General features: G+C 35.1%; 1 protein-coding gene across 5 annotated transcripts in view; it reads right to left on the reverse strand.

Annotated features, from left to right (window-relative positions):
* SLC25A21 (solute carrier family 25 member 21) overlaps positions 1-17,778 on the reverse strand; it is a 474,917-nt gene that overhangs the window by 434,240 nt on the left and 22,899 nt on the right. The window contains exon 1 of one of the 5 annotated variants that reach the window (XM_054589031.1): positions 6,331-6,350. The exons of the other annotated variants lie outside the window; for them this stretch is intronic. The gene's annotated coding sequence lies outside the window, so the exon portion shown is untranslated. Of the gene's footprint in view, positions 1-6,330; positions 6,351-17,778 lie in introns of those variants that run through there. 5 annotated transcript variants of the gene reach the window in all.

The following is a 17,778-nucleotide window of genomic DNA, read 5'->3' on the forward strand; positions in this document are numbered from 1 at the left end:
TAATTTAAAGTTCCTAATCTTGCTGACCTATTGGGTGGGAATAAAATTGCCTGTAAATGCAAATGAGTAGAGGAAGAAATAAACAGAGCAAGAAAGGCACATAATTTGTAAATATGGATGCCAGCATGTAATCTGTTTTAAATTAAAATGTGTTGACTTCATTACACACCAGGAGTGGGGAATTCATGTTATAGAAACTAACTCCCTTTCTCAAACTCCATCTCATCTCATGCTCTGATCTTTCTCTCTTTCAAGAACCAGCTCAAAGTCATGTTCATCATAGAGTGTCCCCTAATGCCCAGAGATATGAGTAAACTCTTCTGATTTCTACTGACAATTTTTCTCTTTCTATCCGCCTCATTATTCCGTATCTTACATTTTTTTCTTTCTTTTCACCCCCTAGTTTTATTGAGATATAGTTGATATGCAACATTGTATTGCTTATGGGGTACAATATAATGATTTGGTATTCGCATATATGTTGTGAAATTATAATCACAATTAGTTAACATCCATTACCCCGCATAGTAAGACTTTTTTACATTGAAGAGAACTTTTGTTTTCTTTTTTTCTATCTCCACAACAGCTAGGATGATGCCCTGACATTTAGGTCTTCAAACTCCTTCTGATATTTCTGAGAAATAATTCTTTTTTGTCCTTGTTGAATTCCTCTAATTGTCTATAAACCACTTCTTATGTTAAACCACTTTGTAACTTTTAACGCATAGATCCTAATTATGCATTGTAGAGTTATGCAGAAATCTAATCTACCTTTCATGGTATAATCTTTCATTATGTTTATTTTCCAGATTAAACACCCCCTACCCCATAAGACATGGCTCCTAAGACACTTTATCATCTTTGTCATCCATTTAAATGTATCTTTCATTTCATCAATATCCTTAAAATTTTCCCATCAAAAATGGCAAAGATTTATAACATAGAATTAATATGAGGACTGTAAAAAACACATGAACACATGAAATAACAAAGCACTACAGAAGCACAATGGAAGGAAAACTTATCTGACTTGAGAAGTCATTCATTAATAATCAGTGAAATAACTGAACAAAACTAAACCAACATCAGAGAATCCTATAGCAACCCCTCAAATAACTACCTGTGAGTCACTGTTTTCCAGGTGTAGCAAATAGTAAACAAAACTAATAACAGCTAACATGACTTGAACATAAAACATATACCAGGTCTTATGCATGCAATTTTTATGTATTATGTCACTGAATTCTCACAATAATTCTTTAAGGTAGATATTATCATTACATCAATTTACAGGTGAGGAAATTAAAACTTAAAGAAATTATTTGCTAAAAGTTAAACAAGTAAATGGCAGAGCAGGAACTCCACCCAGATGTATCCAGGTGCCAAAGCCCAAGCTTTTAAATCTCACAATATATTGCTTATTTTTAAAAATAAATAGATAGGTAGACAGACAGACATAAAATTAAAAAGTAGATGTGGTCACATAAATTTGGAGAACAATCTTAAGTTATATTAAAAAAACAGGTAACTGCTCAATTTCTCAGAATTGTTAAAGATGCTAATTTACATTGTTCATCTCCAATGGAGGGATATAGTTTGCCATGTTTCCCAAACTTATTTAACCAGAAACACTTTTTATCTAAGAGCTTCCTGCAGGACTAGTGTTCCAAAGAACACATTTTGGAAAAGGCTGCATTCAGTTAAAGACAACTGGTTTTTTTCAAGAAAAACTCTTTTTTAAAAAAAAAATTTTAATAGTTTATTTTGTATTATATTCTTTCCATTACCATTTATTCCCCATATACCCTCTTCCACCCTCACCCGTCCCCCACCCCCACAATCACCGCACTGCTGGCCATGTCCATGAATTTTTTTCTTTTTTTCCAATAACTCTGCCCCCCAGAACAACTCCTTATAATTTTTTTCATTACACTTGTTTAATCAGTTATGACTCTATCTAATGGTGATTGTACAAGTAAATTTTTGTAACTAAATTCTTGGAGACACCAACTACCTGAGTATAGTCTATGGAGTAGAAAGCAATGTGGCTTGATAGTAGCCCATTCTTTTCCTTATTAATTCAAAAGAAAGTACACAATGAACAGCTACCATGAGCCAGGATCTGTGCTAAGTGCAATGCATACAAATATGTCCAAAAACCTGTTGCCTCTGTCAAGGTGCTAATTGTTTTCTCAGCGATGTGGAGACACAGTGCACACCTTCAAAGGTGTGATTCACATGAACATTGTGTACACAGAGCAGCTAACTTAGAAGTTTTTAATGGAGACATGTAAAGAAATAATATGATATAGTATAATGAGTACAACATTTGAATAATAAACAAACTTTAGATTCCACATAAAAGAAAATGTAATTTTCCTTGAATCTCTCAGGGAAGATTTCACCGAAGAGGCGCTGCGCCTTCCTTCTTGCCCTGATCACTAACAGGGGTCCGAATGTTTAAATGACTTTCTTGTCCATCAATGACCAAGAACCTATTTCCCAAAATAACATAAATGAAAGTATCACTAACCTCAAAATTGCTCAACAATTACTTTTTATAAAACAATGTGAATACTTATGCATATAGGTCCACATACCTGATAAAATTTGCTATTATGTCTGCAGTATTTAAAATCGAATATCAAATAGGCATTTGCTTTTTCAGAGAATACTATTGGGGTAAATCACATGCTCCATAAACACTTAGGGCCTACAGTCACAGATAATGGGAAGCTACTTATATAATATCATGAGTAAGAAGAATGGTAAAAAATATAAATCAGTTGTTTTCTAAAACATTTTAATATCCAAAAAACTTCAGCATTTGAAAAAAGAAAAGACTTCAAAATTGTTGCAAAATGCCACAAGTGACATCTTGCACTAATTTCATCTGTGGGGCTCAAGAGAAGGAGGGAATAAGGGGTCAGGCTGAAATGGAGCCAGGCGTGGTGAGCCCGCTTTGGACTCTGTCCTTCTAAATCCTCAATTTCAAACATCAACAACTAAATGAGAACAAGCATGTATAACGGACAAGATAAGAAGGCTTGGGTTTACATAAGCAATGTGATTTTTCCTGTTATGGAATAATTTTTCAAACTAAAAGAACACCCCCCAAAATGCTGCAAAACAGCATGCCACCTAATGCTCTCTACCCTACCAGACATTCCTTCTGACTAGACTCTCAAAATTCCTCATTTATGCACCCCAATGTTTATAGCAGCACAATTTACAATAGCCACGTGCTGGAAGCAACCTAAGTGCCCATCAGTAAATGAGTGGATCAAAAAGCTATGGTACATTTACACAATGGAATACTATGCAGCAGAAAGAAAGAGCTACTACCTTTCACAACAGCATGGATGAAACTGGAGAGCATTATAAGTGAAATAAGCCAAGGAGTGAAAGACAAATACCATATGATCTCACCTATAAGTGAAACCTAACCAACAAAACAAAAAGCAAGGAAAATATAACCAGAAACATTGAAAGAAAAAAGAAACCAACAGCATTGTTAGGGAAGGAGGGAGGGAGATAACGGGGAAAGGAAGGGGAAGGGTCAAATCAAGGAACTTATATAAAGGACCCGTGGACAAAGCCAAAGTGGAGAAGGATTGAGGGAGGGAGGTAGGGGCAGGTGGGGCAGGGGAACGTGGTGGTGGGAAAGTGGAGACAAATGTATTTGAACAATCAAAAAAAGTTTTAAAAAATTCCTCATTTTATATAATGATGTGTTGTTGTACATAGTGAAAACTGGGAAGAACAACACATCCAACAACAGGAGATGGATTAAATACATTGTGGAATACCTTCATTAAAAAGTGGCATTTATATATGTAACATAAAGTAATAGAAATATCCTTATTTAAAAATATGAAATTTTATATACTGTATTATGAGAATCCTGTAAATAGAGTTATAAACACATTAAAGACCAGAAAAAATATGCATAAAAATAACCACAATTATGACTGGTAGTAGAGTTATTAGTGATTTTAATATTCCTCATTATGGTTTTTTTATATCTTTGAAATTCCCCAAATTAAGTTGTATTGGTTTCAAAATAAAGGAAAAATAATATCCTCTCTAAAGTACTTCCTTTTCATTTTCTTTTTCCATCATGGTGCACTAGACCTATTATTCATATGACCTTGAATAATAACAGAATTTTCTATTTTATATCATCTTTGTCCAAGGACTGATATCAATATTCCTGTAAACAGAGGATTCAGTTGTTTTTAGTCCTCATCTGAGGATATGTTTTTATTAATTTTTTTTAGAGAGAGAGGAAGGGGGGGAGAGAGAGAACATTGATGTGAGAGGGAAACATCAGTAGGTTGCCTCCCATAGGTGCCCTGACCAGGGATCGAACTTGCAACCTTTTGGCGTACAGAACAATCCTCCAACCACCTGAGTCACCTGGCCAGGGCCTACGGATTCAATTTAAAGGCTACCAACCTGAGATTAATACTTAGAGTTATACCACAGGGCATAAGCACTAAGCAGGTTTTCCCAATATATTATCATTACCTCTAGCAAAGATAAAAATCTATTCCTTCCCTGACTGGTGGCTCAGTGGGTTGGGCATCATCCTACAGACCCAAAAGTTGCCAGTTGGATTCAAGCAAGGTCAGGGCACTTGCCTTGGCTGCAGGCCAGTTCCCCACTTGGGGGCATGCGAGAGGCAACCAGTTGATGTTTGTCTCCCTCTTTCTCCTCCCTTACTCTCTCTCTAAATATAAATAATATATAAAATCTTTTTTTAAAAATCTATTCCTGAGTATATGGCTATGCTATAATGATTTCTTACTTAAGTTGGAGGATTTGATTTCCAGCATTGAAAGTATCAATAAGACCTCTTTTGGGGCCTTTTTGCATACAGATGTTACTTTTATGCAAATATACAGTAAACTATGTTGGATATATGACCATCCAACAGAACGAGCTCTGTAGTCAGGCCACCGAGGCTCTCATCCTGGTTATACTACTAAAAAGCTGTGTGACCTTGGAGAACAACTTCTTAGAGTGACAGTTTCCATATATGTAAAACTAGGGAATTAGACAATTTATTTGTCCATGGAGGGACTCTACTTATAATAGTGTTGCAAATGCATAAATATCAGTGAGTCACGTACAGAACCGGGTGATAGGCCAATGTGAACAACTACTGAAAGATTCTCTAAGGGTCCAGAATCTATAATCTTTAAGTCTCTGGGCTGCCACTAGGTAGCTATATGACTTTCTGAAAATCATTTGATTTCCTTAAGCCACCGTAAAACCAGGTGGGTAGACTAAATGATTTCAAAGTTCTACTCCACCTCTAAATTCTATGATTTGGAATTCAAATATGCGTCTAGAGAGGACAAAAGGAAACAAGATTAAAAGGATTAAAATAAACATGAAATTCTCTGACTTCTTTGTTTTTATGCTGGGTTAGATTTTCTCTAATTGTGCTATTTGGTGGAGGGATAAGTGCAGGTAACTCCTGAATTCCAGTTGATGGCAGGATAGCAATTATTAAAAAACAAACAAACAAAAAATAACTATAATTAGGTTAAGAGACAAAATCATTTATCCAAATGCTAACTATTTTTTTACATATAGTAACTAGCCCCAGAAGATCTGTCTACCTAGCACTTTTTGGCAACTAGTAAGCACTTAATAAACACACTGTCCGGCACAAGTAATACCCCTTTTTTATTATAGTATCTTTTATTACAAAATCATAAACACGTAATTCCGTAATAACAATATCACATTCAAGCACACCATATTACATTGTAGGTGAAACGTTCAAATTAAAACTATAAATTATTACACCCATATTATTATCCTACCAACCACACGCAAGCAGGCATTACTTCCTCTGGACCCTGTATTTACTTTATGAGTTATTACTGTTGTTTATTTGAACAAGGATGATTAGGAGTAGACAGTCTTCAGTGCAGAAGTCTAGTGTTTAGAAATCCCTTTCCTTTGGTGTTTCAAAAGGTTCCAACTCTATGGACCCATTAAACATCCATTACGTTTTTATGGTCTAGCACAGCATCTCAGTTACTTTGAAAGGTGTCCAAATCTGTGGCAAGATTTCACTGTATTGAGTAAGTGTCAAAATGAACTCAAGGAACCTAATAATTTAAAAGAAATATTCTTTGACCTATACATTAGGAGCAATTATGTTTTTTGACCTATAGTCTCATAGATGATAACATCATTTTCAAAAATATGTGTAACATATAAAGAAATGGTCCCAAGGCCTTTCATCACATCTCTTTTTATCCAATATATAACTTAGGTTAAATATACTATCTATATTTTTATTTTACTCACAAGTCAAGGCATTCCTCCACTGTGGCCTGGTTGATGGCTTTCTTCCCTGCTATGCTGCAATCAGAAGTTGAATAGCTTTGTCATTAATAAAGGCTGGAATGAGCATTAGTTGTACTGACTGTCACAGAAGTGACAGTTCACTAACACTGGATTAACAGAACATCATTATAAAACCATCCATCAAGGCTTGATAGTACTGTGCTTTATCAAAGCCACTGAAATGGAAAATGACCGATATCAACGCTGTTATCATTACATACCAAAATTAAGGGAGGGAACTCATATGTGGAATTTAATTATACATACAGTATTTTTCCATCACTCTCTCTTTGTGATGCCACATTACTGTTGTAACTACGTTTCACATTACAAGTTACCGAGACATTGAGAAGAACTTGTAGCAAGGAAGAAGGTACATGTGTACAATTATATATTTTTAGCAAAATTATACAATACATATAATGCAACATAAAAATTAGAGTCTGTTTGTCACCACATTGATTTCCATGTATAGTTCAACTACTGCAAAAAGCTTACAGGAACATGTCAGTCTGATGCAACTTAACAAGCATTTACAAAGTGGCTGCTAAATACAGGGCACAAAGGGACATTCAGGATGTGTTAATCACCTCCCTACCCTCAAGGAGCTTACTAGGACATTTTAGTTTCCCTTATTTAAAAAAAAATCCTAAAAATCAATGGTTCTTTTATTTTTTTTCTTTAATGGAGTTCCCAGAAAGAGGTTCTGCTAGAAGTTAATAAATTATATTTTTGCTACAGGCCTATGTTTGGGAAGAAGACCATGGAACTGGATCTGATTTGAAAGAAAATAGCCAGGGTCTAATGGAAACTACTGAAACACATGTTTCTACAACATTAATATTAAAGGGATACTGCTTGCCTGGCCTGGTCCTGAGAACTTTGGGTTCCACTAATGTAAAACAAAAAAGACAAGCGAGACAGTGGTAAAGGTAGCACTTGTAATAATACAGCCCTAGGTTAGTCAGGACTAATAAGTATAACTACCGTTTTTTAAACACCAACAACATCCAAAGAACATTACAAGTGTTATCCTATTCACCCTGAAAAGTGGGCACTTTTACCGTGATTTTACAAATGAAGAAAGTGAGGCTCAAAAGGCTTAGAAAATTTCCCTGAGGACACACAGCTACGAGTGGCAGAAGTAGCATTCTAACCAGGAATGTCTCCCTCACTCCAAACACAATTACTTTCTGCTCCAGAGAGATACTTCTGTGGATGCCTAGTATTTAGCCAAAACAAATTTCTTTGACTTAAACTTTAATTCAATGCTGCATAAAGCATTTCAGCACCCTCTCAGTTCTTACTCCTCTGTAACTGAATGCTTGTCTTTGACTTGTAGTGATTTTCTTGCCTTTTTTCCCCTCAAAGGCTTGAAAGAGTGTGCAGCAATTACTGAAAGCTGGCACAGAATCAGAATGGGTCTCAAATTGTTTTATTTTACTTGTGTAAAACTAAAATCCAATATTTTCATTGATCAAAGGCGAGGTAAAGTTTTAAGAACACAAAGACAAGTTCTCTAGCTTAGTGGTCCCCCCACCTTCTTGGCACCGGCAACTGGTTTTGTAGAAGACAATTTTTCCACGGACCTGGATGGGGCAGGGCAGGAGGAATGGGTGGGGGAGGGAGACAGGAGGCGGAGCCTAGGCAGCAGTGCAAGTGGATGCTTTGCTTGCTTGCCCCGCCCCCCTCCCCCGCTTTGTGGCCAGTTCCTAACAGGCAAGGGACCCGTACTAGACTGCAGCAACCGCCCGGCCCCAGGGATTGGGGGCCCCTGCTAGCTGACTGCTACATCAATTGTCTTGTCTGAAGAAACACACGATGGAACATGGAAAACTCAAAACTAAAAACATGGTCAGGAAGCCTGAAGTGGACTAAAATGAACACAATTTCTTATTCCAATTTTGAATAGTTGTGGAATTATTTTGGTAAAGATGTGCTAGACTAGTACTCAGTAAGGGCCATATCAAGTTATCCTAAGGAAAGGAAGATATTAAATATTTTAAAGACTAGGAAAAACCAAATATTTTGCTATCAGCCACAGAGCAATGAGAACGCAATTCTAAGATAAGAGACCTATGACTTCAACAAGCAAGCTTACCAAGAGAAAAGTTATGTTACAATTTATGTTTAATAGTTGGAAGATGATTTTCTTGTCTGTTGTGTGTTAATACAACAGTTGCTATAAAAACAGAAGTGCCTGTTCCATGTCTCCCTTACTTTCAGGTCAATAGGCGTTCCTCTTTAAGGAATTACCACATTACAATGGTTTAAAAATGTGTTGTTTAAGCCAAAAAATGCCTAGCATTACCAGCAACCTCAAGAAGCTAGGGGAGACATGGAGCAGATTCTCCCTCAGTGCCTCCAGAAGGAACCAGCCCCATTGACACATTGGGTTTAGACTTCCAGGCCTCCAGAAGTGATACTATAAATATCTGTTGTTTTAAGTCCCCCAAAATTACATTGTTCAGCAAAAATTTAATCTCTTATAGTGAAGCATGAGCTAGATTAAATTATATTATTTTGAGGTGCTAATACAAAAAAAAAATCCCCCTAGTCAAAAGTAAATCTACAAGTCAGGGTGGTCCATTGTTCTACATTTTAAACATTATTTCTTGGTTTTCACAAATGCATAATCTAAATGGTGCTAATACAGTAGCTACTAGTCACATGTGGCTATTTAAATTAATTATAACCAAATAAAATTAAAAATTAATTTCCTCAATCTTAATGACCACACTTTAAATGTTCAGTAACCACATGAGGCAAATAACTACTATATCGGACAGCACAGATACAGACCATTTCCATCAATGCAGAAAGATCTAGTGGAAAGTGCTGGTCTAGGAGGATGAAATAGAGAGTAGAGAACCACTACTACAACCATGGCTTCTGTTTAAAAAAATTCCCAGCTTCTCCTCCAACACTGACTTCATAGTACTCACATAATGACAGCTATACTCCACAGTCCCATAAATATCACTTTCTTGGATTGACAACCTAGAGAAACCTAACAACTGGTGCTTTATTATGCACAGTGTCAGGTCAGCATCTAGTTTGGAACTGCTATTGTCCTGGCCTTTCTGTTGGCAAGAGTTACCTTACACAGTTCCATTTGTCTGGATAAGAACACAGTTGGGGTGAGAAAATGGAAAACATGATGCTCCCCTTCCAGCAATGACCCAGACTTGCCCAGTGTTCCTGGTGGGATTGTTCCTAAGTGACTAAGAAGCATGTTTTACACCAGCAACAACTCTGAACTTTTCAAAAACCATAATAAGCCCTCCAGATAATAAAAGAACTGATCATGAATAGAGGAAAGCTATGCATTTCCCCAATTCTCATATTCTGTCATTGAGATCAAAACATTGTATTAAATGCATTTTAAATGAGGGTTCAAAACATTCCACCCAGACAATCAATATTCCTTAGTGTGCCTATAGCTCTCAAAATAGGTTTATAGTGTTTTCCATTATATCACAGGGTTTCAAAGTTCTCATAAATGTAATTAAGCAATATATATTTATTTCCCTGGATTAGAGTCCCCAAATAGATTTGAAAATTATTTAATAATTTTTCTCAAGATCAATGTTTCTGGCATTTATCAAAAACTTTTATTTTTTAATAGTTTATTTTCAACTGTATTTTTTCCATTATGCTTTATCCCCCTTATACCCTCTTCCACCTCCACCCCCAAACTTGCAATCACCACACTGTTGTCTGTGTCATGAATCCTTTTTCTTTTTTTACTTCATCTCTCCACTCCACAACACCACCATTCTGAGCTGTCAGCCTACTCTTTATCTATGAGTCAGTCTCCATTTTGCTTCTTAGTTCAGTTTGTCATTAGGTTCCACATAAGTGAAATCATATGGTATTTGTCTTTCTCTGACTGGCTTATTTCACTTAGTTTCATGTTCTCCAGGTCCATTCATGCTGTCACAAATGGTAACATTTCCTTCCTTTTTATAGCCAAGTAGTATTCCATTGTGTAAATGTCCCATAGTTGTTTTATCCACTCATGTATTAATGGACACTTGGGCTGCTTCCATATCTTAGTGACTCTAAATAACACTGTAATGAACATAGGGGAGCTTATGTCCTTTTGAATCAGTGTTTTGGGTTCCTTCAGCTATATTCCAAGAAGTGGAATTGCTGGGTTAAATGGCAGATCCATTTTTAATTTTCTGAAGTAACTCCATACTGCTTTCCACAGTGGTTGCAGCAATTCACATTCCTACTAATAGTACAAAAGGGTTCCCTTTTCTCCCCATCCTAGCAGCACTTACTGTTTGTTGATTTATTGATGATAGCCATTCTGGCAGGTGTGAGGTGAGACTCTGTTGTGATTGTAATTTTCATTTCTCTGATGATTAGTGATGTTGGGCATCTTTTCATATGTCTATTGGCCATCATATGTCTTCTTTGAAGAAGTGTCTTCAGGTCCTTTGACCATTTTTTAATTAGATAGTTTCGGGGGGGGAGTGTTGGCACTGAGTTTTATAAACTCTTTATAAACTTTGGATACTAACCCCTTATCAGATATATCATTGGCAAATATATTCTCTAATTCAGTGGGTTGTCTTTTATTTTGTTAATGATTTCCTTTGCTGTGCAAAACTTTTTAGTTTAATGTAGTCCCATTTGCTTATTTTGTCTTTTGTTTCCTTTGCCTGAGGAGATATATCAGAAAAAGTATTTCTAGGAACAATGTCCAGGATTTTACCGCCTATGTTTTCTTTTAGGGTTATTATGGTTTCAAGTCTAACATTTAAGTCTTTAATCCACTTTGAATTTATCCTTGTGTGTGGCATAAGGCGGTCTAGTTTAATTTTTCTGCACGTATCTGTCCAATTTTCCCATTTATTGAGTAAATTACCTTTAGCCCATGTATGTGCTTGCTTCCTCTGTCATATATTAACTATAGACCCATTTTGTAACAGACTGTCCCCACTAAAAGAAAACAATGGCCTGTGGTTTTTTTGTGGGCCACTGTAGACTTTTGTGATTTTGAGTCCAGAGATGTTATGACATAGATCCTGACAGCAGTAAAACATGTTTGCTCTGCATTAACATGAGAACTGGATCTGTCTTTTGATAATTTTTAACTTTTCTATTTAGTATGAGCTTATGCAACATGTTATGATGCTTAAAGCATAAATCTAAGGAAAAATAATAAAGTATATTACTACAACTACCAATATGATAGGAACTCTGACCTAGCAAAAATTAAAGGAAATTATTTATTAAAATTTACAGAAGCTTCTGCCCATGGCACGGCCCTTTTGAGAAACACAGTCCCCAACAGACACTTATAGCCAAAGAAGACTTGATGGTTTCTCACGAAGCCCCTGGCAGTGACTATTTCAGAAAATTAAGTAGTTTATGGAGCACATGCTCTTGAGACATTCCCTTGCTTGATTAGATGAGGCAACAATACAATGTGGATGTGAATTCTAAACAGATGGGGAAAATAACCATAGAAAAGGAGCTGCTGGCTTTGGCCAGATTGTAAAAGTGTTCCCTTAATGGGCAAACAAAATACACCCCTTCAAAAAAGAAGTTTGAGGATATCTGGTCACTAAAAAGAAAGAGCCAAAGTTAAATGCCCTACTGTTGGGGCAGAGAAAGAAGGTAATCATAGGAGGGAGGTACAAGATGGGGCTTCTGGGTTGCTGGTCATATTCTACTCTTTGACTGGGGTAATGGCTACCCAAATTTGTAAACTTGAAACAATTCATCAAGCTCTTTACTTAAAATTTGTGTATTTTATGTATATATGTCACATATATATTTAATTTTTTTTTAAATGTAAAGAGTTTAAACATCTCCCTTCTCAACTGAGAATCATGCAGACAAACCTCAGAATCTTTGTGGGTTTCTATGAAGAAGCAACCAAAAAGAATTTGTTTAGTGCAACACTAGGCCATGTCACTGAGTTAGACATATGTTATCATGGTGAGATTTCATCTCCTGAAGTCCTTTTGGTGCTGTTAGTCTAAGCTCCTTCTACATACTAAACAAGATGTTTCATGTTTGACCGCTTGGTACTAGTTGTCAGTCAGTAGACATGTGTAGAGGATCTCGTACTGCACTGGTAAGTGTGGTGAGAGAAGTATTCTGCCCACGATGGAAGAAAAATGACTTATGTCTTTTTTTCCATAAGGAATATATCAGCAAGGGTAAAATAATACAATTCACATGCATCAAGTTTTATATTCTACATCTCTTCCACAAGTCCTTCCCCTTGTGCTGCAGCAAATTTGCTCAACATGATTTTTATTGGCTCTCTTCCATCTCACTTGTCATTCTTCTCTAAGTTTGAATCCTATGGCACCCTCTTCATTGATCCAAATAGTATACTTAACACTTTCTGCACATAATTTAGTCATTTTGTTTAATTGGAAAAACTGTAGACTTTTGTGATTTTGAGGGAGGCCTCTACAGCCAAACTTTCTGAGATTAGATTCCAGTGCTGCCACATACAGCATGAGCAAGTTACTTCATCCTGCTCTTCTTCAGTTTCCTCATTTGTAAAATGAAGTTGTTGACAGGTCCCACAAAACCTGGTTCTGCTGTAGTCTTTATCACAGTACCTGGCACATAGGAAGTGCTTAATAAATGTAAGGCATAATGAAAATTACTATCATTTATAGAGTTGCGATAGTTCAGTGACTAAATCCATCTCGAATACCTGTATTAATCGTATCTGTCTTGGCTTAAAAATTCCTTGGTTGTTCAGGATGGAAGGTAGAAGGATGCACAGCTCATCAAAGGTTTTGAATGGTACTTAGCACAGAACTCAACTACTCAATTCTATTATAACTAACTTATAAACAGACCTTCAGTAACCGAGGGAAACACTCCAATCTCCTGACTATACCCTAGTAGTAATCTTATTATGTGCTACGTTTGCCACTATCTTTAAAACGACCCATCCTCAACAATTAATTGTAATGGCCTTATCAAATTTTGAATTTATCTTACCTTGAAAGATTATGTTATAAAAAATAAACATACAGTGGAAAGCATAAATTTGAATAGTTTTTCATTCCTATGCATTCTATGCAGGGAGAAACAGAGGGTATTTGTTTACCTAAAATTCAACTATATGAATACAGAAAACAAATTTTTGCCTCTCCTACTACTAACTAAAGATGTGGACATTCCTATACCAGTGACATTGTTACAATTAAATCATTTAAAAATATTTCAACAACCCAACAAGCACACTTTTAGATATTTATCCAAATGAATTGAAAATTTATATCCACACAAAAATCTGCACACAAATGTTTATAGCAGCTTTATTCAAATTGTCAAAACTTGAAAGCAACCAGGATATCCTTCAACAGGTAATTCAATAAACGAACTGTGGTACACCCCATGCAATAGAATGTAACCCGGACATGAAGACACAGGGAACATTAAATCCATGTTTCTTAGTGAAAGAAACCAGTCTGAAAGGCTACATATTGTATGAGTCTGAAAAAGGAAAAGCTATATAAATTAATGAGGGTCATAGTTATCAGGCATTGTGTGGGAGAGGATAAGTAGGTATAAAAAAAGGAATTTTTAAGACAGTGAAACTATTTTGTATGATTCTATAATGATGGATACATGACATTACACATTTGGCAAAATCAGTATGGCAATGAATTTTTTTAAATAGTAGTATTAAAATGTTACATTTATGTTTAAGTATTACAATTTATTCATTTGTGTCAAGTACATTTTTTTCCAAAATTTAATTTTGCCTGTATGCAAAAGTCCCAATTTTAGTTCCTTGTTAGGAGCATAGACATAAGCTGATTTTCTTTAAAACTTTCTTATTGTTTATGTCAAGTGTGTGATCATATATTAGGCTGAAATAAGAAAACCTCCTTTAGTGGCTCTTAAACACATTCTCTTTTGTGCCAGCTGCTTGATTTTTATTTTTAATTTTAATTTTTTTATTTTAATTTTTTTATTGTTGTTCAAATACAGTTGTCTCCATTTTCCCTCCACCACTCCCTCACTCCACTCACCCATTCCCACTTCCCACCCTCGGTCCTACCACCCTGCTTTGGCTTTGTCTATGTGTCCTTTATACGTGTTCCTTGACGACCCCTCCCTATCTTTTCCCTGTTACTCCCCTTCCCCCTTGCCTCTGGTTACTGTCAGTTTATTCTTTATTTCAAAGTCTCTGGTTATATTTTCCTTGCTTGTTTGTCTTGTTGATTAGGTTCCACTTATATGTGAGATCATATGGTATTTGTCTTTCACCACCTGGCTTATTTTACTTAACATAATGCTCTCCAGATCTATCCATACGGATGTGAAGGTTAGGAGTTCCTTCTTTCTGTTGTGTAGTATTCCATTGTATAAATGTACCATGGTTTTTGATCCACTCATTTAGTGATGGGCACTCAGGATGCATCCAACACTTCGCTATTGTAAATTGTGCCGCTACGAACACTGGGGTGCATAGGTTCTTCTCAATTGTTGTTTTGAGATTCTTAGGGTACAATCCCAGCAGTGAAATCACTGGCTCAAAAGGCAGTTCCATTTTTAGTTTTCTGAGGAAATTCCGTACTGTTTTCCATGGTGGCTGCACCAGTCCGCATTCCCACCAACAGTGCATTAGGGTTCCCTTTTCTCCGCAGCCTCGCCAGCACTTGCTATTTGTTGATTTGTTTATGCTGGCCATTCTGACTGGTGTGAAGTGATGCCTCGTTGTGGTTTTAATTTGCATCTCTCTGATGGCTAGTGATGCTGAGCATCCTTTCATATGTCTCTGGGCCCTCTGTATGTCTTCCTTGAAGAAGTGTCTGTTCAGGTCCTTTGCCCATTGCTTGATTGTTATATACTGCTGCATTATAGGATCATGAGTGAAGCCAAAAGAATGGGATGATGTGATATAAGCCATCATGATTATATATTCTGCCTTTACAAGGAAGTGGCAATTATCTCTGCTATTCTCAAAAGTAAAGGATACATAAGATATCGACCTTTCTTTAAAATTTATAGTCTACTACCATTCAGCATGTCTGTACGTAAGTAAATTAATTTTATAAGTATTCATTAACTACTGACATTCAATAGACTATGTAGAAAACAATTCAAGTGTGCTATCGGTGGATCATCCATTAAGGACACATTCATCAATATCAAGAAAAAACAGAATTCCAATTTTAAGTGCTTTTACTTATGTTGCTTGCATTCCTAGATTCTTTTTGCCTTCATTTTGCCTCAAAATTTGTTTCTTAAAATATTTATACACATTCAATGTGTTTTTCTCTTAAGTGATTATCAACCATTTTGGAAGTTAGTCATTTTGTCATAATGACAACAGAACCAAATATAATATCCCACCTCCCAAAAGACATTTATTCCCCAGGTGATTTTTTAAAAGCTACTATGGAAACACAATCACACTTTCAGAAAACTGAGACAAGGAGAAGGACAATAGAAGAGATAAGGAAAAATAAAAGAAACAAACAATAGTTCTCCTAGAAGTTTTAAGTCATGACCTAACTTAATTAGATTATGTAATTTGGCATTCAATAGAGCCAAATTCATAATTTATAAGGCCTTTAAGTATTATCTGTTTTTACATAAACTAATTTTCAAAATAAATAATTCTTCATAACTTTAAAATTTCAGAGAAAATGTTTAAGGTTTTCATTGTACCAGCTTTTTTAAAATTATAATTTCCATGGCAATGTGATTTTTCAGTATAATACTCTAGCTGCTGCTGAAAATGACAATATGCTAATAACTATATAGCTATGCCTTAAACACATTTGTCACATATATTAATTTATTTTCTTTAAACAGTATCTTTTAACTATTTCATTCTACTCAATTGCCTATACATTTCTATTTCTCTTCATCTGCTAATTTCTCTTCATTGAAATGTTATGTTATGAGCTTCTTAAAAGCCTTCCCTATATACTAACTCCATACTATAGTTATATTGATTTTCATAAGGAAAAATTAGTTTTTGAAAAATATTTTAAATGTTTATGTAATATCCTACGAACAGTCTTGAACTGAATTTTTTTGGTAAACCATGTTGCAGTCTTTTACCAATGCTCTTTGGTTTGGTATAAATGATATGGTACATTTGCATTCAAATTCATGGAACTTTTCAAATCTGTTTCCCATTTAGCTGGCCAGCCAAAAACAATATTTTCATTTGTAAACAGCTGTTTCATAATCAGCTCTTTTGTACTATGTGGAATTCCATAAAAGATAGAAAGTTTTATTTAAAATACAGGAATTGCATTAATCCACTGCAAATCATTGATTAGTTTTTGTATACTACCACACAGTTTAACTTATAAGGAAAGATTTTAAGGAAAATTTAATCTTGTGTCCAAATATAACATTACTTTAAACATGAGGTCATCTAAACATCTGTCTCCAATATATCACTAGGGATTTAAATCAAAAGTCTGCTAAACATGTACAATCATTTTGAAAATAAATAACAGGACAAATTTTGTCTTGATTATGATTATCATGCATTTTAAAAGGAAACATTTATTCTAATAAGAAAAGTCTGAACTAATTTAAACTTTATTGACATTAAGTTAAAATAGTTTCATACAAGAATAAGATATTACATTTATTTGCTGCTTACAGTACTTATATTTTAACTTTTCAACATTATACCCTATTCCTTTATCTCTTAATATATTTTTAATTGTAAAGTACTTAAGGAAAATTTTAAAGACATGAAATGTTTCCACTCAGTAACTGAAAAACTAATAATATTCTTTCTGAACTTTCCTTCCTTTAGGGTAGATAAGAATCCTCAACAAGAACTAAAATAGTTCTACACATTTAATTGACTCCTGCTTTATGCTTTAAAAAAATAAATATGGCTAATTACAGAAGACAGTTAAGGCAATAACTTCACTCCCAGAGTTTACAATCAGCAAAAAAAAAAAAAAAAAAAAGTATTTTAAAGAGAATTTAATTAAACTTAAACTACACCTTACTGTAGAATTTCACTTGTGTTTAGTGAGAGTATTTTAATTCAGCAACAGAATTACTTTTAAAAAAACTGTTAATATGAGGTAAATTAGCATTGAAAATAAACTAAATGCTTAATCTTCAAAAGAGTTTCCCAAACTAAACAAACATTAGCAGTTGAAAAGCTGGAGAAAAGCAAATTAAAACATCACTGAATAATACAGTCTAAAAAAACATCATAGCTTTCCCTAATGTGACAGAAATCACCAAAAAAAAAAAAAAAAATCCAACTGAAAAGGATACATAACTGTAGAAGGTGGTAGTTATGGGTTTCTGAACTACCTCAATTCTCTTCTTCTTGCCTATGTTTTGGAAGAGTTGATAGCATGGGCCATGACAATCTCAGGTCATGTTTTCTGCCTTGGTAATAGGTTCAGTCTAAGAACT

Source organism: Pteronotus mesoamericanus, unplaced genomic scaffold (assembly GCF_021234165.1).
Source record: "Pteronotus mesoamericanus isolate MK-2021 breed Mesoamerican mustached bat unplaced genomic scaffold, CSHL_Meso_final contig_100, whole genome shotgun sequence".
NCBI lineage: Eukaryota > Metazoa > Chordata > Mammalia > Chiroptera > Mormoopidae > Pteronotus > Pteronotus mesoamericanus.